General features: G+C 34.1%; 1 long non-coding RNA gene across 2 annotated transcripts; it reads right to left on the bottom strand.

The window, feature by feature from the left end:
• Nucleotides 1–11,754: 11,754 nt before the first annotated feature.
• LOC129246251 (uncharacterized) lies at nt 11,755–20,596 on the bottom strand. Of its 2 annotated transcripts, none has more exons than XR_008582451.1 (3): nt 20,358–20,596; nt 19,640–20,214; nt 11,755–11,945 (listed from the first exon to the last, which is right to left on the bottom strand). It is a non-coding gene; the product is annotated as an uncharacterized LOC129246251 (long non-coding RNA). The 2 variants fall into 2 exon arrangements; XR_008582452.1 differs by having other exon boundaries at nt 20,366–20,596.
• Between the last annotated feature and the right edge of the window lie 1,067 nt (nt 20,597–21,663).

The raw sequence follows: 21,663 nt of genomic DNA, 5'->3' as shown, positions 1-21,663 counted from the left end.
CTGAGCGCCAACAGGAAGTTTGCTCACTTTGAATGACTAAAAGCAAGCCTGCTGTTTCACGTTGGTTGCCACGTAACGGGTAGGAAGGAAGTAAGGCCAATGTGTTATGGTGTGTGTTTGTATGCATTAGTGTTTGTGTGCTGCGGTGGCCTGGTTTGAACGAGTTTCCTGTTTATGACTTGTTTGCTCACTTAGCGCACTCTTTCGCTTCAAGTTGGCAGCAACAGAAAAGGAAGTGTGTATTTAGGCGCGCCGGTAAAACAAATGCGTTTACATGTAAATATAAATATGTGTGAATATCCTTTTGAAAATAGTTGCATATAAAATAAGTTATGAATTTATTTTCTACAGCACGAGTGAGTTCAACTATATGTAAATCACCTGTGCACACACACAAGCTCAGGTGCATACCAGTGAACTTTAGTTGTTGAATTCAAGATAATACAAAACTACATTTAATAGATTGCTCTGGGTTTCAAATTCACATTTCGTAACGAGATCAAATACGAGTATAAGGATGAAATATAAATGGCGTTGTCAGCGTTGTGGAAAGCTGATTTCTAAACAAAAAGTGATTTGAACAATTTCTGAAAGTAGTTTTGTAGGAATTTTATGAGCCGATTTCCCAAGTAGCGGATGATTGGAATCATTTGTTTAGGTATCAAAAGGCAGTCAGTTTCAATCACAGCCACTCTGGAGAGACAATGATTTTTAGGACCTTACGCGATTGCTACATAATATCTTCAGTTGATTCTCAGTTTAGATTCGGAATAATGATTTAGTAAAAAGGTGTCCCATTCGAACAGAAGATGTGTTATGCCTTAGCTTTAGATTATTCTACCAGAGTAGTCTATAGTACAAAGGTGGGACTGAGCTCAGCGGTGCATGAAAAATAGATTTATGCGATAGCTTTTCATAGAATTTGAAAAAAAAAAATCTGTCTCAAATCGGAAAGTACAAAGTGGCGTAAAATTAAACACCCTTATGAAAGATTTACAATTTTGGTCGTAAGAGACAAATTTACATCACACAAATGATGTATTTTTTCTAGGAAAAAGTTATTAGAAAAAATGTAGATCATTAATTTTGCGCCACCTTTTATACATAGTAACTTACTTATAGAACCTATATAAGAATTTTCGCATTCTAACAAAACCTGTGACAGGATCTGTGATTATAGAATGAGGCCATCTGTTACTCTAAAGAACAAGTTTCATTTGTACTCCAGGGATCCAAAAGTAGAAATGTGAAAACTTCGGCGGTTTTGGGTATTATTGTTTTTCTTTTACTTCTAACTAATTTTTTATAAACAACAGCTGATTCTTCGCCCAAAACCACATAAATCAAATTTTCATTCCTTGCGTGAAATTAGAAAAAAAATGTTTATCAAATCATGAAAGTATAGAACTTTTTATTCAGATTAAAAAAAAAAATGCTTCGCGGTTTAATAAATTTTAGTAACATAAAATGCAAATTTTAACTGTTGTTTTTTTTTTTTTTTTTTTTTGTTTTTTTTTTGTTTTTGCACACGGAGTTGGATAGTTTTCTTCACACAAAAAAAAATGTTGAGCTTTCCAAACTGCTTTGGCAAATGCAGATCTTAACAGCAAAGTTAACACAATACTCACTTTTTTTCGTTTGGTATAAAAATGTGTTATTTCTGACTCAAAGTTTTCCTAAGCCGCTTATATTTTGCCTTTGCAAAGACCTAATCCATATGCCAAATTTCATTGTCCGTTTTAGCTCTGATTTTAGTAATCCGCGTGTTTTGAAGCTATTTGATCTTTAGTTCGATCCGAACTGAAATACCTATATACCTATGCGGGCTTCATTTAGAGATTTTATTTTGATTGCCATAAAAAGTTTGAGTGTATCCAAAAGGTGTTTGGTCGATTCGCCCTACGATCTCTGGATTTTGTGGACCCAATTCCGTCGTATAGAGCCAGATGTAGGCTTGTCTTTGGTATTATTAATGGGATTGTAGATTGCCATTTTCTTCTAGAATGCATGCAATTTCACATATCTCAAATTTTCTTGCTCTCTCTTTCTCTATCTCTATCTCTTAATCTATCTTTTTCTCTATCTCTATCTCTATCTCCATCTCTATCCCTATTTTATATCTATAAGCTGAACAGGAATAAAAAGTGATGTTGATATTTTTTTTCTACGAAGGCACTGATTTTTTTCTTTATCGTTATTTAAATTGGCATAAGTTCCATTGATTACTTAAACTGTGAACTTAAAAAAAATATATTCGATTTAGTTACGAAGTTAACAAGAGAGAAGTGAACAAGAAAAAAAAAAAGTTTCGAAGTATTGCATTATCGGCAAGATTGGTAACTTTTGTTTACTGAGTGCATCATTTTACAAATATTAGGCTCTGATTATATGCATACCTCAGTGACTTGTAGTACCCTGTTGTTGTAGATACATACATGTAGGAGTAGACAAAACTAGAATTTATGTGCAAAGTGAAAGGTATTCACATATGTACTACATATAATATGTATGTATGTATGTCAATGAAAGCATAAATATAATAGTAAATGAAGAATAAACTTGGTTGTATATGACAAGTATATGAGAAGTGCCAAAAAGCCTTTTGGATTAGTTTTTGTTTCGATTTGATATTTAATCAAATAAATAATCGATTAAAAAAATCAAATAAAATTATTTGGAATGTAGAAGATACTTTTTCAGTAAAATGTTATTCAAAAACTTTTCTGAAGTATTGCAGCAAATAAAGCCAAATTAAAAAAGACACTATTAAGAAAATGAAAAGGTACCCATTACGCATTTAAAATGACAGGAAAAGCAACGTAACTGAAAAAAACTGCGTCGGCTTCTTTTTTTAACGAAAGTGTAAATTTTTCAATATTTCAAAAATTCATTCTTAAGCTTTTTTTCTAATCAATAATTTGACACAACCCGACACTGACTTTAGAGCTTTGCTCTAATGGACTTCTTTTCTTAGAATTTCAAGTAGAATCGTAATCTACCAGACCCGATCTTGAGAAGAAAATGTACCCACCTCAATAGAGGTATACTAAGAATTAACTAAGAACGGATATTCCTATATAAAGTATTTGTAGCACATGAACTAATATTTTTTTCCCCTTATGAGAGTGAAGGTGAGTAGCTAAGAAGAGGTTTGAAGATTTAAAAAGTTTCTTAAAGAAGGTAAAACAAAACTCAAACTGGAGCATCACTTGCTCTTTTTTAATGTAAATTGCTCCATATTTGTATAAAGAAATTTGGTATTTATCCTCAATTAATTTTTGATAATAATACTAGGTTGGGGAAAAAGAAATCCATCACTTTTGTGTAAAATGGCTTAAAACTATTTTATTGTCGAACTTTAGCTTCTGGGCGATGCTACGAGTACTAAAATGAAAACTAACTTCGATTATTTCTGTGATTTTATCGATGACGGACCTGCTTGTGCGAGGAGTATCTTTAACATGAAAAATTCCTGAACGGAATCGACGAAACAAAAATTGCACCTACTTAGTAGCTGTTAGAGTACTGACACCATAAACACTACGTTAACGATCTTTTGTTCATACTAATGGTCTAAGAACTTCAATTCTTTCTAAAATTGACTACTCGTTGCCTCTCTTTGGATGGTGTGCCAACACTAACATCAATCAACTTCAATTTCCTTATCGTCCTGCTATTCGACGAAGCATAAACGCTTTTTCAGCCTCTCCTACAAAATTCATTCTTGCGGAGAGTGGTCTTCGATCAATAAAGTAAAAGATGTTTGAGTTGATCTAAGTTGCATGATAACTCAAAACCATTTAATTGGCCTTTTTCTTCTCCTTGAAATCGGCGGAGATATTCATAAAGCCTATGGCTACGGCCTCGCGACTTAAGCGTCAATTTAAAATTAACTCTACGCTGCAAAACATTTTGCTATTAATCTGCTATAAACGTGCAGAAGTAAGCGACCATTCTCACCAACCGGAACTCCATCGATACATCCTTGCACAGTTTTAAAAATTTATTACCAGTAAACAATCGTACCTGCAAATGTTTTTGGAGAAAATTCTAGATTGAACACCCATCTACACAGATGGTTCTAATCCAATTAATACAGCGTTTGCAGTTGTATTGCTTGTGGAATTCTTTCATCATCCATTCCCGTTTTCGGCAAAAATTTGTCAAATGTTCAGATAGAAACTTTTGTCTGTAAGCTGTAAGTATTATTGAATATATCACGTCTATTCTATCACAGTTTTCGAAATTCGTGACCTGTGTATTAAATATAGTAATAAAAGTGCATTGCTCTTGGTGCCTGGGCATGCTGGGATAAGTGACTGTTCGATTTTTTAAAGTTGCGCTCAATTTTCAGTTTATGTCATTGTATCAGAGAGACCAGTGTGAATAAATTCATCAACACATTATTGCAAGTTGAGCATCAGATTGGCTTTTAACCAAAAATAAACCTCACCTGGAAAAAAATCGTTTACCCCAGCAGTTCTAAGCGTTTTCAATAAACAATTTGTGTACGCCTAATGATTGCACTTACAAACTTAGCCCATCAATAACTACTGTCCGGGAATTCTGTTACCTTTTGCCCATTTTGCTCCCAAATTGCATCAGTAGCACATTTCATTAACCGATGTCAATTTTCAGAGAGATCAAGAAATCACTTTCGCTCTGCAAATCCCTACACTAAATTAAAATCTGTATACCCTGCTAATATAAAAATAAATGTTTAATTTCATTGTAAAATGTAAGCCAGATAAGTTTGTATGATTTGAAATATTTTACACATTCATTCTTCTTCTTTCTTAGCATAACAGTCCTGGGTGGACCACTGCTTCCGCATTCATTAGTATAATCAAAAACATCTTCATTGAATTGATTACTGGTATTTTAAGGTTTCCTTTTCTCAAATATTTAATTTTTCGTAGTAAGGATAAGAAGTCGATGTTCGTACTCTCATTTCTATTTATATTTGCATATTCTACTTAATAAAACAAAAATAATACTAATGAAATGCAAAATCTACCTATTTCTTCTTACATTTGGATAAAATACGAAAAAGTTGAGAAATAAAAAACTTGATTGAAAAGTATTGGGTATGGAAATCAGTTTCCGCCCTTGTAAAAGGGCTGCCGCTGCTGGTATAATTTTTGTGTTCGCTCTAGAAATATACTTGAAGGTGTATATTTGGGGTCTCGATCGCAGTAGTTGAAACTCGTTTGAAGCGTAAAGATCCGTTTTTATCTGACGTCAAAATTATCTACTTTCGTCCCGAAAAAACAGGATTTGCGGAAAGTTATGCCTCATTATTACCTTTTAAAGAAATGAAAAGTTCAGCTGAAGCATATCGTATATTGATCAATATTTACTGTAATCACGCTCCATCACGTGATAAAGATCGTGAAGGGGCACCGAAAAAAATTCGAAGATATTCAACTACAATAATTATTGGATGAAGACGCATGTCAAAGCCTTAATGAAATGCCTAAATAGTTAGATGTTGACAGATCAACCGTCGGTAGTCGTTTACACAGCAATTGAGGCGGAGGGATATCGAGAGACGTGTGAGATGCTTCCTGAACGGCAGGAAAGAAAAGGTTTTCTGCATCGCATCGTCACTGGCGATGAAAATTGATCTATTATGATAACCCTAAACGTCGAAAAAGCTCGGGCCTACCAGGTGAACCAGGTCCTCAATTGCGAAAAAAGTGCTCATGCTTTAATGGTTATGTTGTGCATCTGGTGGGTGTCATCCATTATGAACCCCTTACGCCATCTGAACCCATCACCGGCGATTGTTACCGACTGCAGCTAATGCGTTTGAATCGAGGTCTCAAAGAAAAGCGGCCGGAGTGGGACGGTAGACATTACAAACTGATTTTGCTGCATGACAACGCCAGGCCACACGCTGCTAAATCGGTCCAGAAATATTTAGAGGGACTGAGTTGGGAAATCTTGCTCTACCCGCCGTATTCCGCAGACATTGTACCTTCGGATTGCCATCTATTCCGATCAATGCAGTCAACCCTTATTGGAAAGCGGTTCACTTTCTACAAGAGCATCGCAAACTGGCTTAATGAATGGATCAAGTCAAAAGACTCGAATTTTTCGTCAGAGGAGTCCGTATGCTGCCTGAAAGATGGAGTAAAGTTGTAGCATCTAATGGCACATACTTCACATAATATCATGCTTTTTTTAATTGTTTGTTGTTAATTAAATAATTCGTAACTTTGGCTAAGAAAGGACGGAAACTTATTCCCATACCCAATACATTTCCTTGTTCCTGAGAAAACATTCTAAAATAAGAAAAGTTCTAAAAAGAAATAAATAGTTCAATAAAATTTTAAGTTTATATATTTGCATGTAAAAAGAAGAAAAATATAAAGCGCCATTGCTATACTCGAGTGCACATTTAAGTCATAGTAGAGCTGAGAATGCTTCCTTTCGATGCTCTTCTTCTTGAATTTTCTTCATCTGCATTTGGCAGATTCACCTCTTCGACATTGCCGTCATTTGTTTTTAGTATTTTTCATACATACCGTAACCTTTGGTGCCTTTATGTGCAGAAGCATACAAGTACATACATGTATGTGTGTGTGAGCATGTGGATTAATATTGCTGTTGGCGTTGGTAAGCCATAAATATGCATTTAATGGTATGCTGGTTGTGTGTGTAATTACCTGCAAAGATTGAAATAGAAAACAAATTTACGTAAGTAGCTTTCATGGCTGAGCGTCCTAGATACATATTTACATACATATTTAATCATTAAATAAGCTAAAATATTCGGTTCAAGATAAACACACAGTATGGCTCACTTGAATAGAGGCAATGATTTTTAAGGAAGAAAATGCATATTAAAGCGCGGCTGCTCGGTTTCATCTAGTAATCCAAGGTAAAGTAAAGTAATCTGATGATTCAAGTGAAGACTGTACTCTAAAGGAATTTCGCAGCAGTAAAACTTCAGCAGCTGTAATACTGTGCGTGATTTATTGGTACACTTGAATAAAGACACTCACCCAATAAGAAAAAGTAATAATAAAAATAGGTAATTTTTTTTTTTTTTTTTTTAAGTTTATCATTTAAAGTTAAATAGTCAGTGCTGGCACTTTATTTATAAGTTACTTTGTAAATACGTTGAACAATGGATTAGTACAAATTCTCCAAATTGCCTAACTAAATTTCAGATCAGGCCGCATTTTTGTCTTCAAATTGTTGCTTATTCTCATAAAGCTTACGAGCAAGCTACTTTTTGTCACTAAATACTACTTTTTTCGGAGATCGTTATGTATGTATAACAGAACTCCGAGCCATGTGGTTTCGTGCAAAATCGTGTCGGCGTTCTTTGCGAAATTCATTCAAAGGTATTTTTTTGCAATATTTTATGCTTCAGATGTGGCGCGTTTAGAATAGCCCTCGGAACGAAAGTTTTGTTTGGCTGCACCATTTGCCATTTATTTAATTTTTGCTGTTGAAAGGGCGGAATTTGGTGATTGAAATTGCAAGGATTTTGCGGGTTCACTTCGTTGTTAAAGCCATTTTGGTTCTGCATTTGTAGTTCTTATCATAGGAGGTACCTTTTTTCACGTACAAGTCCACGACGCTTGGACTCTGACCAATCTTACTTGCAATTAGGCAATTTAAAACTCCTTCTCAGGTCAAAATATTAATTTCTCCTTTTTCGCGACCTGTTAAACCTTTCTCCTTTAATATTTTATTACAATTAAGAAGCTTTTGAACAAACACAGGGAATACTAAAAAAACGATCTCTTTTTACAACTTTAATGCGCAAATAATGTAGGCCTTGGTTTACTAGATCAAACACAGTTACTTTAGTAACTATTTTCATCCATAAAAATTATTGCTTCTAATCAAGTGAACCAGACTGTACATACATATGTAGGCGATTTCTTAAGATCGCTTGAAATTTGAAATTAAATAACTCCACTTGACTTAAGCGATATTTTTGTTTTTTATTAATTTTTATTTTATTTTTTATATGCATTCGATGACTTTATATGAGGAATGGTCTACGATTGACATACATATTTGAACAAGTGGTGCTCAATTTTGTGTAAAAATGCGAGTTACCTGTATGCTAGTGTGCGTGGCGAAAATTGCCTATGGAATGCATAGGCCAGAGATTTCACGTGGAGCCACATGAAATAATTACTTGAGCATTCCTAAGTCTTGCGATCTCGGTTGGCACACGTCCAATTTCCTATCCAATAAATTCAATGTTTTCAGCACAGTAAATCAAGTGGAGCCATTTCATTGAAATTATATCTTCAAGCGGTTCATATCATTCAGCTTATAGCACGAGCTATTGTCCAATATCGGTGGACATTAATAGTCCTTGTTACGCATGTTCAAAGAACAAAGGTCGGTAATACCATCGTATCTAAACCCACACCAAATAAAGGCTTTTTTGGGAATGTACAGGGACCTGCCGAATTTCGTGTGGATTTTCGTCGCTCAAAGCTCGGTGAATTTTGCTTATTTATGAACGCACTTAATCAGATATGAAGCTGATCAGTGAAGATGATTTTCCTCCCGAAGTCGATGCATGGAATATTTGGTGAAAAAAATGTGTTTACTATGTAACTCTTAATAGCTCGTGCCATATTCTTGAAACAGTCATAACATCTGAAGTTCTTCAGACTCCATCTACCCCTCCAACTTTACACAAAAATTTAGATTAGTTTTTACTCATTTACATTCATTCTATATTAAATACCAATCCATGCTTCAAACTTCCCCAAGATTTAAAAAATTCGAAATTTGAAATGTTAATCCAAATTTCTAAATTTTGGATCAAAATTTTTAGAAAAATTTTGAGTATACAACTTTATGGTACATAGAATTTTGGTATAAGTAAATGCAAGTTTGAATTGACTCAAAATTATCATTGATTTTTGATCATTTTCCCCCTTAAGGTGTTGCGTATTCTCTTTTTATAAAAATTCATACATTATAAAAAATCAGTGGGACTTTCTAAAAACCTCCAACTTGCTGTTTATTACTATATATTAATATTTAATGGCCTATAAAATTGCCTACCAAGTTTATTAATTCTGATTAAAAAATTTGATATTTAGAAAATGAAAATTTTTGTTTAAAGTTTGCAATTTAAATGTATATGGTTTTTTATTGGACAATCAGTTATACTTTTATAAAAATGTATACTCCGCTAAACATCTTTAAAGTAAAGTTTTTGCTAATAGCGGTCGCCTTTCGGCAGGCAATGGCAAACCTCCGAGTATATTTCTGCCATGAAAAAGCTCCTCATAAAAATCACTGCCGTTCGGAGTCGGCTTGAAACTGTAGGTCCCTCCATTTGTGGAACAACATCAAGACGCACGCCACAAATAGGAGGAGGAGCTCGGCCAAACACCTAACAGAAGGGTGTACGCAAAAATTATACCTATATAGTTATATATTATATATATATATGTATATATATAATGAAACGAAGATCTTTTCTCACCGATACAATTTTTCTTTTATAAACAGTTTAAGGCCGAAATTTTGGTCAAAAATCGATTTGTTTTCTTTGAGAAACCGCCATTTCGTCAAACAAAATTATTTTGCTTATTCCTTCTATTAATTACGAGATTTGGCATTACTTTATCGAAATCTGTTTGGTTTTTTAATTTCAGAGGGTCCAGTTCAGAGATATAGTGGTCACCCCAAAACTTCTTTTTTGAGAGGAGCTCCCGGAGATCAGCTGTAGCTCCTTTCTAAATAAATATTTTTACTAATACTAAGTCCGAAATCAAAGCTAAAAGATAACAATATGTGTACAAATTTTTACATCAATAAATTTAATCAATCTCAAAAAAAATTCTGGAAAATTCACTTTTTTTCGGCTTTCTAACTATAACGCCTTAAAGCCCCTTGTTAGGACCTTTTTTGATTTTTGCCATCAACACAACTTCTGTGGAAAAAGTCAAATATTTTCTAAATACATTTCCGTTGGTTTGAGCTCAAGTGTAAAATTTCAAGGGAAGCAAAGGCAATATTGGCGAAATGACTCGGATTTATATCCCACCAAAGACCGTCACTATAGCTGCCTTACCCGTACATGTGAAATGGTTATGCTGCTACGGCAACCATGTTGTGGAAGCTTGTAATGTTAAATTTGGAATAGCTACATACGTAGAATGACGGAATATAGTTCATTTGTTCATCAGGAATCCAATATAAATAGCTTTGTGATCCATTTAATTTAACCTATCGTATCATCTTGTTTTCCTCAATCAAACAAAAGCCGTCTTACGACTTCTCACAGTGAAATTTTATTTATTGTTCCTCTAATATACCCACATATGTATCTTTAAATACATATGTATGTACATACATATACATATGTATTTACATATATACATTTCATTCCAAACATACTACTGGCCTCAATAGTTAACACACGTTTTTTTTTAAAGAACAGTTCACAATTTACATCTTTCTTAAAACATAATAACCAATTAAGACGCCAAGACTGAATAAGATTATTCTATCCATGCCTCAAATACAAATGCGTGCAATCTTCAGGTGCAGGCCCAGCGAAGTGATGAAGATAATCTTTACAATTTTCACACCCACTGATTTCAAAGCGAAAAAACTGCTTAAAATTTTTCCGTATCAAAATAATTAAAAATTTCAACTTCCGCCTTTTAAATTAATATTTTTTACATTTCAAATGCAAAGCCTACATGAAGGATTCGTGAACTCGAAAAAATCAAGACAGTAATTTTTGTGTATATCTTTCTTTAGAATAATTATAAGCAAGGCGCACTCATTAAAGGTGGTGGCACTACACCAAGGACAATGTTTTGTACGTTTAGTGGTCATAGTAAAGTATTTGCAGAGTAGAAAACAAACAATGATTTTCCTTGTTTCAATCTGTGCTGACAGCCACATGAATACGGCGAAAGAAAAAAAAAACAAATCAGCTGATTTACTGATAGTTATAGATTCGCCTTGATTATAAGTATTTCACAATAATGAAAAACAAGATTGCACTCATCAGAGAGTGTGTGACGTCACATTAGTGTAGTTGTGCAGTGTTGCCAACCCTTTGCTCTTCGCAATAAAATTAGTGCTTTTTTAAAACCAAAATGGGAAAATATTGGATTTAAGTTTGGCTAGAAAACAAACAAAATGCTAAATCAAGTTACGAATATGGCAATCTGCTTATATCGATCACCAATCGTCCAAAGGCGATGTCAAGAAAATCAGCTGATAATGTCATATTTGTTGAGAGCAAAGTAACCAAAGCCAATCTATCAAGGTAGTAGAATTAATTGTAAGGGAAAATAATAGAATAATGGAATGAGTGAAAAATGCATAAAATTAGTTTGTCGCACATTCACACCACAAAAACCACTTTCTGTCATTCCGCTTTACTGACATTTTAAAATTAAAGACGAGGTGAACAAGCAATCAACTACTCTAATCACACCACCTTCTATAGATACGCCTTGAAAGTAACTGTACCACGATAAGCGCCACCCTTTTAATCTCTACATAGTGAGTATTTCAATTTCTCCTCTCTCATCCTTCCCTCCCTTTCTTCTTTCGTTCTCGCTCTCTCTCTTTTCTCTTTATCTCTCTTTCTCTACCTAAATTGTACGCCTCTTTGTAAGAAACGCAGATTTTTGCTCAATATTTTCCAGCTCCATTAAACTCGGGCGCGCTCAGTGTGTTCCAATAGGCGTACGTAAAGCATATCACTAATGAATGAAGTCATGGAATATTTCACAATTATGTACTATTTATATGTATAGACTTAATGCATTTTTATTATTTTATTTATTATTTGCTTGCACACATTTCAGTCCATTCATTACAATCGTGGTACCACAAAGTAACCAACAACAACACCAAAAATAAATATTATTAGTCGATCCGTGATCATGCCGTTCGTGTGTAAGCGATTTGATTGTAGAATATTGCTGGTGTCGGGAAATTTGTTTGGTTGAGAGAGTAAGCAAACGAAAAAAAAATTAAAATATTTAGTTTTTTTAAAGGCAGATTTTCAATATTACAAATTCATAAATATATTTTTTGTCAATTTTGAACTCAAAAATCAGGTGTTACTTTAATTTATAATAGCACAGAATAGTGGGAAAAACCATATACAGGGTGGGCCATATAGCGTTTGCTTTTTGAACCACCTATTTTTTTGAGAATGGTAACTTAAATGACATGTCAAATGTGTTCATAATTTACTTAAAGGTTTGACATTTACGAAATGGGACGCTATACGCTTGAACAAAATTGGGAAATATTGAAAACCTATTTCCAAAGTGGTGAGTCTTCTTGTTCTTTCTCGGTTACAGTAAATGGCGAGCGTTACCGTGACATGCTCAATGAGTTTTTGTTTCCAAAAATTGAAGAGGATGACATGGACGACATTTTGTTTCAACAGGACGGTGCAACTTGTCACACTGTCAAAGTTACCCTCGAACTTTTGGCTACCGTTTTTGAAAACCGAATAATCAGCCGAAATTCCGATATCAATTGGTCGCCTCGGAGCTGTGATTTAAGCCCGTTGGACTATTTTTTGTGGGGAGCCGTTAAGGACAAATGCTATGCGAGCCATCCAGAGACGATTGATTCTTTAAAACACGAAATCGAAGTTGCCATTCGTGAAATTGGAGCCCAAATAATCGAAAATGTGATTAAAAATTGGGTTGATCGAATGGCCTACTGTAAAGCCAGTCGTGGCAGTCATTTGAACGATATTATTTTTCATTCATAAATGACAATGTTCAATCTTCAAAATACAAAAAAACGTTTGAAAAAATAATGGTTACTTTTATAGCCGATTCAAAAAGAAAATTTTACATGGCCCACCCTATATGTTCAAAACAATATATGTTTAATCGAAATTAGTTTTTGTATGTCGTTGCCACCTACCACTTAAGTTGGAAATATAATATTAAATAGCAATATATATGAATTAAGTCGGGTTGGTGTCGAAATTCTGTATGTATATTACAAAATTCTAAAAACAAAATTCTGCTTTTTAAAATTCTGCTTCTTAAAATTCTGCTTTTTTAAAATTCTGCTTTTTTAAAATTCTGCTTTCTAAAATTCTGCTTTCAAAATTCTGTATTAAAATATAATGTTAACAATGTTAAAGAGGTAATGTAATTATTTAATTTATTATTATTATTTTTTTTTTTATTATTATTCGAGATATTAAATAAAAAATAATAATAATAATAATAATTTTTTCTTCAGTTTCGATAGAATCTACAGTATTTTTGCGTAGAACTTCTTTTCGCGTGGGCGGCCTTCGACCGCGCTTCAAAAAAATAACCCTCATCAAATGAATTAAGTCACACTACATATTTAAAAAGAATTCCAAAAAATATTGTAATTGGCTAAACTAAAATATTGTTATCGCTTAAACATATGCATATGTATATTTATGGAATAAATGTTTATTTTGTTACTTCTTGTATGACGAAAATCACAAAACTTGAATAAAGCAGAATTGTTCGCATTAAACATGCGGAATTTTGAAAAAGCAGAATTTTAGAAAACAGAATTTTAAAAAGCAGAATTTTAAAAAAGCAGAATTTTTTTGCAATTTACAGAATTTTGGCCACCCAGAATTTTGTAATACAGAATAATGACACGCTCCCATTAAGTCTTAAGGTGTGGGTGTCACGCAATGAACGAACCTGTGTAATAAATTATTTTTTATGGCGTTGCCACCTATCACTAAAGAGGGAAGTGTTAAATAACAGTAAAGATGAATAAAGTCTTAGGATTAGGTATCGCGCAATGAAACTATTTTTGTTTGGCGTTGCCACCTATCACTAAAGAGGGAAGTGTTAAATAACAGTAATGATGAATAAAGTTTTAGGATTAGGTATCGCTCAATGAACAAAGTTTTAAATGAAACTATTTTTGTATGGCGTTGCCACCTATCACTAAATAGGGAAGTGTTAAATAACAGCAATGATGAATAAAGTCTTAGGATTAGGTATCGCGCAATGAACAAAGCCTTAAATGAAACTATTTTTGCATGGAGTTGCCACCTATCACTTATGTTGGAAATGTTAAGCAACATTAAAGATGAATTAAGTCTTAGGATGTTGGTATCACGAAAATTACCTATAATTGAGAACATTTTATAATAATTTAAAAATATTTGTTGCAAAGCGTTGCCACTTATTTTTTAAAACAAAACGTTTGAAAATTGCCATATTTGTGTTTATATTAAGTGTCTTTTTTATAAGCCTTCGGTGAGCCCACGTTCAATTTTAGAAATTTATTTCATCACATCACCTGTGCAACTTTGAAACTTTTCCGCAAATGTTTTAGGTGAAAATCAATTTTGGAAATTAAGAATATTCTAGGTTATGCAAGGGCACAAGATTGTGTGTTAAATACTCAATTTACTATAATTAAAGCAACTACCTTGACTGATTGCCGCAAGGGAGTGTCTGTTTACATTCCCTGAATTACAGTTAATGCAACAAATAACGCATTGTAATTACCCATCTTCTACCGGTAATAGATTCCATGTAGATAATTGCGTGAAATTTTGTATGGTTGGTATTAAAGGACTCCTGATCACCTTTGCAAATTTTCAGACCGATAGGTCTTCCGGATGCACCAGGACAGACTGCGGCGGTAGAAAATGGGTTAATACGGCATAAGGACACACCTACAAAAACAGGTATATTCTACGTCCGCCTGCTTCCACTAAGGTCAGTTATACATTGTTTTACCGCGGTTATGTAGTTCCCTTCATTTGTGGAACAACATCAAGATGTACGCCACAATTAGGAGGAGGAACTCGACCAAACACCCAATAGAAGTGTACGCGCCAACTATTTATTTATGCTTATTTTTTTTTTTAAGTAGCTCAATTGGTTTATACATCTGAGGTACCGATAAGTTTTATTAAATCATTTTATGTGCCAGTAAAACCGCGGGCACCAGCTAATTAAGCAATAAATTCTCTCGTTAACACTTTGTACATAAAAAAAAAATTACTTTATGTGGTTACAACCTTAATTTAGTGGTTAGTTTGTCAATTCTAATGACAGTAAAGAAATATTTTATGTCCAGAATGCGGCAAATGATTTATTTCCTCAGAATATTGAGGCCGAAATATTTATTTATTTTCAATTTATTCATATTCACTCTCAGAGTAAAGTGCAAATTCTCTGGCTTCATGGCATATGTAAATTATGATTGCTATGGTAATTTGCAAATGCCATAAAACCAAGCTACTTGCATTTAATTATGAAATACTCTATAGCATTTCTGAAGTTATATTCGATTCTGTTCTATAAGCAAAAGCGCAAATCGAAATACATAAATCTTCTACTCAAACTAGTTTGCACTACAGTAATTGAGATAACTTATGTAAGGATAACCCGAACCGGGCGAAACTACTGAGCTAATGGTCGTATTAGCTGGCGTGTAAATGACAGGCAACACTGACAAATGAAGGGTAGACAAGTGACACAAAAAAAGGGAAAACTACGCTAGTCTTTAAACTGCGCAGTAACCAAACGGACAGAATCTATTTGTCAATAAAAAGTATAATAAATACCAATTTAAGTCAAGCGAAAGCTTGTTTTATAATTTCGTAGCAAGGCCCCTACTGTACTGCATGCAGATACTTCATAATTGCTCCTCATTCAATTCTAATATTTTTTTTGTGAAAATATATTATCATAAATTTTTCTACAAAAACCATATATGTAAATTAAAGCTGTGCGTAAATTCCAAAAAAAATTCCACAAATTTTCATTAGAATTTAAATTTGTTTCTTCAGAATTAAAAAAAAAGGTCTATGTAAGTTTGATACACGGCGCATTCATTAAAGGTGGTGGCACTAGACCATTAACATCGTTTTGTACATTGGACTGTCATGAGAAAAACGTAGAAAATAAAAGGAAAAGGTAGAAAATAAAAAGTTGCACAGCCAGCATTAAGGAGGGGCTAGAAGCATACGACGATAGTGCGGAAGGAACGGCTTTTCGTCATTTAATTTTATGCTGACATCTGAATGGACACGGCGAACGAAAAAAAAAATTAAAATCAGCTGACAAGATAACTAATCGATCCTCTGACCGATACCACCTTCAATAGAACTGCCTAAAACTAATAGTCCATTAAATATTATTACAATAAAGTGCAAGTTTGAAGGCTTAGAAATCGCGTAGATGCTTGAAACACTTTTTTCGCATACTTCAGCAGTCAAAATTACCCAAAAGTACTGAACCAGCTACCTACTTAATAACCCCTCACTTAAATGTTATTGAGATTGCTTGAGACACAGTAGAGAGTAGGGTATCAGAATCGTGCTACAATATCTTGGCCTGAAAACAAAGCCTAACGATTTAGTGAAGAAAATCTGTTTTTGTCAAAAATTGTTAGAATCAATGCCAAAAAAATTGTAAGTATCATAGTTAACACTGCGAAGGATATACCACAAAACACTAGTTGCAATGGTAACCCACATTCTTCGAAAAAGAATTTCATTGTACGATTAATTGATTGGTGTGGAAAATCGTGTCCCGGCTAATTTCTTTCAGTTTGACGGTTGAATGAATTGGCACGAATTTAAATTTCGCAGGTACAATAAAGTGCAAGAAATAACCAACAAATTGGAGTCAAAATTACTGTAATGCGTAGGTTTGAAGCAATAAAAATTAAAAAAAAAAACGATCGCGAATATGCGATTGTCTAATTATAAAACCGTTGGATTGATATCGTGATCGACAGTCAGTTAGAAATGGACAGAAACTACAAAAGCGATGAAAGACTTCAGAATTAATTTGTCCAATTTAATCGAGTCTTTCTTAGTTAAATGTCCTATAAAATGTAACAAACCATTTTTTTTAATTTATTCAAAATATCATTTATTTTACTTCGACATCAATTTCATCTTAAAATTTTAGGCAAGACAAAAACTCCCACTGCCACACCAAAAGCAAAAATTATCAGTCTGGTGATCATCGTTGTACCCCTTCAGTCTTTTACTCAGACGGCACTCAGTTTATTTTTGTAATTTTTGTGGCCAGAAAGAAAATGCACTGCAATTTATTATTTGCGGAATACAAAAAGCGCTTAATAGTTTTAAGAAAAATTTATTTTTTATGGCAAGAAACAATTTCGAATTTCTAACAAAACTGTCAAAGCCTACGCATAAATATTTTTGGTATAGCTCGAGAATTTAATTTATGTATAAGTGGGATTCTAGCAAGGCGGATTCATTAAAGGTGGTTGCACTAGAACAAGAACCACGGTTTGTGCTTTTGATTGTCACGGTACAGTAGAAAACAAAGAACAGATTCGCCCTGTTTCATTCTGTATTGACAGCCGCGTGGACACGGCGAAAGAAAAAAAACATATTAGCTTATTTACCGATAGAATGTGATCACTCATGGCGAGAAACTACTACTTCTTACATGATTTTGAAGGAACTGATCAAAAAAGGAATATCTTCCAAATTAAAAGAGTACTCCTTTTGACACGATTTCGGTGTAGTAGATGGCTGTAGAACGCATTCTGCACCCCTTTTCGATAAATTTCCGATCAGAAAAAGAAATTTTTTGTTTATTTCTTACTCTCGTACTTGCCAGCGGCAAAAGCAAAATCCTTATTTTATTAGTAAAATTTCATAAATTGAAAATAAGAAAAATAAATTAAATTAAAATAAAAGAATTAGTTTGAAGAAAATATCAAATCAATATCTTACTATTACTCTATTACCTATTACCCTTCGCACTCATTTAAGAGGTAGAGCGTATTTTTTTCATTACACGCCCTCACAGAGCATCCCATGTAAATTGATGCTCCAGTGGGTACAAAGAATGGAGAAAAGATTTCAGAAGATTTGAACAACATGAAGCCGTTAACCGGCTCTCAGCGAATTTGAAGAAATCATCTGATTTGTTTATGAAAAAACTGAGATTGTTTTGGTGGTATAAAAAAAAATCAACACAGCCATTTGAACGCATGGTGAGTAGATTTTTAGGAGTGTGCACTTTAGCAGACTGTTATTTGGCTCTGAGCAAATTCGACATAATCAGCTGATGTCACTTGGATGTGTTTACAAAAAACTATGATTGTGTTGGTGATATCAATACAAGCATCAACCAATGAGAGTTCGTTGCCGTCTGAACAACGACTGATTGGGTGAATACTTGTGAAATATTCGTACAGAACTCGTCTGAATCTCTCAAGTGACGTGGTAGCCGAAGTTCCCCTCACAATTTTATTTTTCATTATATATTTAAAGAGGAGGGAACCTGATAATCTATCATTCTTGCAAAATTCTGCGACCAACTCCTCGATGGCATGGCGGCCGAAGTTACTCTCACAATTTTGACCAAATGTTACTATTTATCATCCTTGGGTACAAGGCCCAAGGAAAAAACTGTGCGACTGGCATCTGAAGAAAATTATTATTTAAGGGGTAAAATTGGGCATTCATTAGCCCCCAAATAATTAGTTGGCTATCAATTCAAAATCCACGAATAGTGCCAAACAAATGTGGACTTAGCCAAAGCAAAATAATCCTATATAGTAGGGTAGTCAGCTCGGTCCTTTGGTAGGCGGCATGACGGTAGAGCAAGGCATAAAGAGATTGCAGCAAAAGAAAGCGGTCGTTTGATCTTCCATTAGCAAGACCCGTGAAACAGATCACTTAAGGGTAGATTGACTAATGAGTTAATACTCAATACGACGTGGTTGGGAAGGAACCATGGTGAACAAACTACCACCTAAATCAATTGCTCTCAGGGCACGGGGCATTTAGCCACAGATTTGCCATAACATTTCTCCATACTGCCTAATCTGCATGGAGAAGAAAGCAAATGTTGACCATACCTTGGTCCTCTTCCCATATTATGCTCCCAAAACCTTTAAAAATCTTAAACGTAGAAAATATTGTAGATTTTATGATGAAGTTAACAGATAACTGGAAGGGAACTGGCGCGCATGTAAAACATATTCATAATGATCTAAGGCGCGCGGAGTTCAGCAGCCCCGTCAAGTAATATCTTTTGGGCAGTTTCGCGGGGAGAGTAGGTGAGAGGCTACAACTCGTGAAACCTGCCATGCCGGTATGGCAGTACAGGTGAGAGCTTCACGGGCGTCATCTCAGAAAAAAACCTCGTATTGACAAGTTTTGACTATTTATTTTTCCACTTAAATTATTTAACGAATGACTGAATTTTTTTTTTAATATTTGGAAGAAAACACTCAACACCGCAAGGCAAATCTATTACAAGTGGAATCGGTAAATCAGCTGATTTGTTTGTGTTTCGCCGTGTCCATATGGCTGTCTGTCCAGAAAGAAAAAAGACGAATTAATTCTTTGTTTCCTACTTTGCCAATACTTTGCTTTGACTATCAAACGTACGAAATATAATTGTTCGTCTAGTGCCACCACCTTTAATGAAAGCGCCTTGCAAAACCATCAGCAGAAAAACTTGTCAAAATCAATGCAATTTTTGAGACACTTGAAAATTGCACTTTTTTATATCAAAAATTCAATGAACTACACACCTGCGTTTTTTAAATAATTGTCGCGAGCCTTTTGCTTGAATATATTTTGGTTTTTATATATTTTTTTGTTTTAAATTACAAAAACGTCTATGCTTACATTAACAAGACTCCGATAAAGGTACCCGCACAAAAAACTATCACAGGATCTGTCATTCCACAAATCTTATCAGCCAATCAACACTTGTTTTTAGAAGTGCGCAAACGGGAAACTCCACTGATGGTTCTTTAAAAGTCCAAAATAAAATGGCACAATTTACTATAACAAATGTTACAATTTTGTTTACAAAAGAAATAAAAAACAAAAACTATTAATCCATTTGATTGCATAAAAGTCAAGGCCTATATTTCTCAGTCAAGTCATGAAATATAACCACAAAAATTGTCAAGTTTAGCTGAGTTACATTCTTCGTACTGAATATGAAATTTATACAGAAAAAATGCGCAAATCTTTGAGTTTGAAGTTATTCAAACTATTTTACTTTATTTTATTTTTCTTTATTTGAAATTATTGACCTTTGGTTCAAGACATTTGCTTTTGTTTTTGATTTTTTATAGCAAAATCATCACTGGTCTTTTATTTTGGGTAATACAAAATATCCAACTGCCAAGCCGAAGAGAAAAGCACAGCCTCTTCCTTGCATAATTTGCTCTAGTTTACGTACGGCTCGTTCGCTGGTTTTGCCCAAGGAGCAGAAAGAATTTGGAAATAGAAAAAGAAATATGTATGTATAAATGGTCATAATTTTATGTGCATTTTAATTTTAAAATTCTCTGAAAAAGCAAAATGTCAAAAATTATAGAATTTACATACATACATACATACTTCCCTTCATTTGCAGTTCTTGCAATAATAATAACCGCACAAGAAACCTATTGCGAAGTTAAACACAAAGTAGAGCATCCCCACTAGATTTTCGGGGTTTTCGGTAGCCACAATGAGATGTTTTGTTCGTCAAAGAAAATTTGTATATTTCGTATGAATTTAATGCTGAGAGATTTTAAATAAAAACAAAACAAACTAATAATTTTTTTTTCAAGACTTGAATGACATGAAATGCAATGCCACAATTAATACTCGTACCAAGGCGAATCTGCTCAAGCTGATTGTAGTAGTGAAGGCGAATTCATTAGGGCAACCACAACATTTTGTGCATTATTGAATGTGCATTAGAATGTCACGTCAAAGTAAGTCTATGGATAAGTTCGTGCGGTTTTACAACAGATGGCGTAACTTGATTATTATTCCATCGATCCACATTTCCAAACATTCATTGGAGAGCTACTGTCGTAAGGCACAAACGTCAGTATAAGTTTTTTATTTGAAGCGTAAACAACAATATTTTTACCACACTTGAAAATGTCGAATTTCGTGCCAAATAATGTTTTTTTGCGGGGAATTCTTTAATATGAAGAAAAAAGCAGCCGAAAGTCATCGTATCTTGGTGGAAGTTTATGGTGAGCATGCTCTAGCTGAGCGAACGTGCCAGAAGTGGTTTGCACGCTTTAAAAGTGGTGATTTTGGCCGCGCCGCCAAAGTTCATGGATACCGAATTGGAGGAATTGCTCGATCAAGATCCGGCTCAAACGCAAGAAGAGGTTGCAAAAACTTTGGGAGTTGATCAATCAACCATTTCCAAACGTTTAAAAGCCATGGGAATGATCCGAAATTCAAATTTCGAAAAAAAACCGCACGAACTTATTCATAGACCTATTAGAAAACGAAGAAGTGGCTTATTTGTAAAGGCAAAATTGAAAAAAAGATCCCATTTATTTGTCATGTTGAAATTATTTGTTTTTACTCTGTTTGCGTTTCGTAGTCTGTAGTAGAGGTAGACGGATGGTGGGAATGCTACAACTTTTGAGAGTAATTCGGATTTTGTACCTGAACATGCCATATCGACAGCGGAAAGTGCTCACAACAAATGAAATCATTACCTCTAAGCTGTACTCGGCATGATCTGGACCACATCAACTGTTCTGATACCTCGATTGGAACCTTGAAAAATGGTAGTTTTCCGCCCTGCTTTTTTTTAACAAATTTAACAAATGGCGTACTTTTCCTTTATTTTGTGTATTAATTAGTAAAAAACTTTTTGAATGTAAATTAATTACAAAATTTCA

This window comes from Anastrepha obliqua, chromosome 4 (genome assembly GCF_027943255.1).
Source record: "Anastrepha obliqua isolate idAnaObli1 chromosome 4, idAnaObli1_1.0, whole genome shotgun sequence".
NCBI classification, from domain to species: Eukaryota; Metazoa; Arthropoda; class Insecta; order Diptera; family Tephritidae; genus Anastrepha; species Anastrepha obliqua.
Note: the sequence above shows the minus strand (reverse complement) of the source record. Positions and strands in the feature narration are given on the sequence as shown.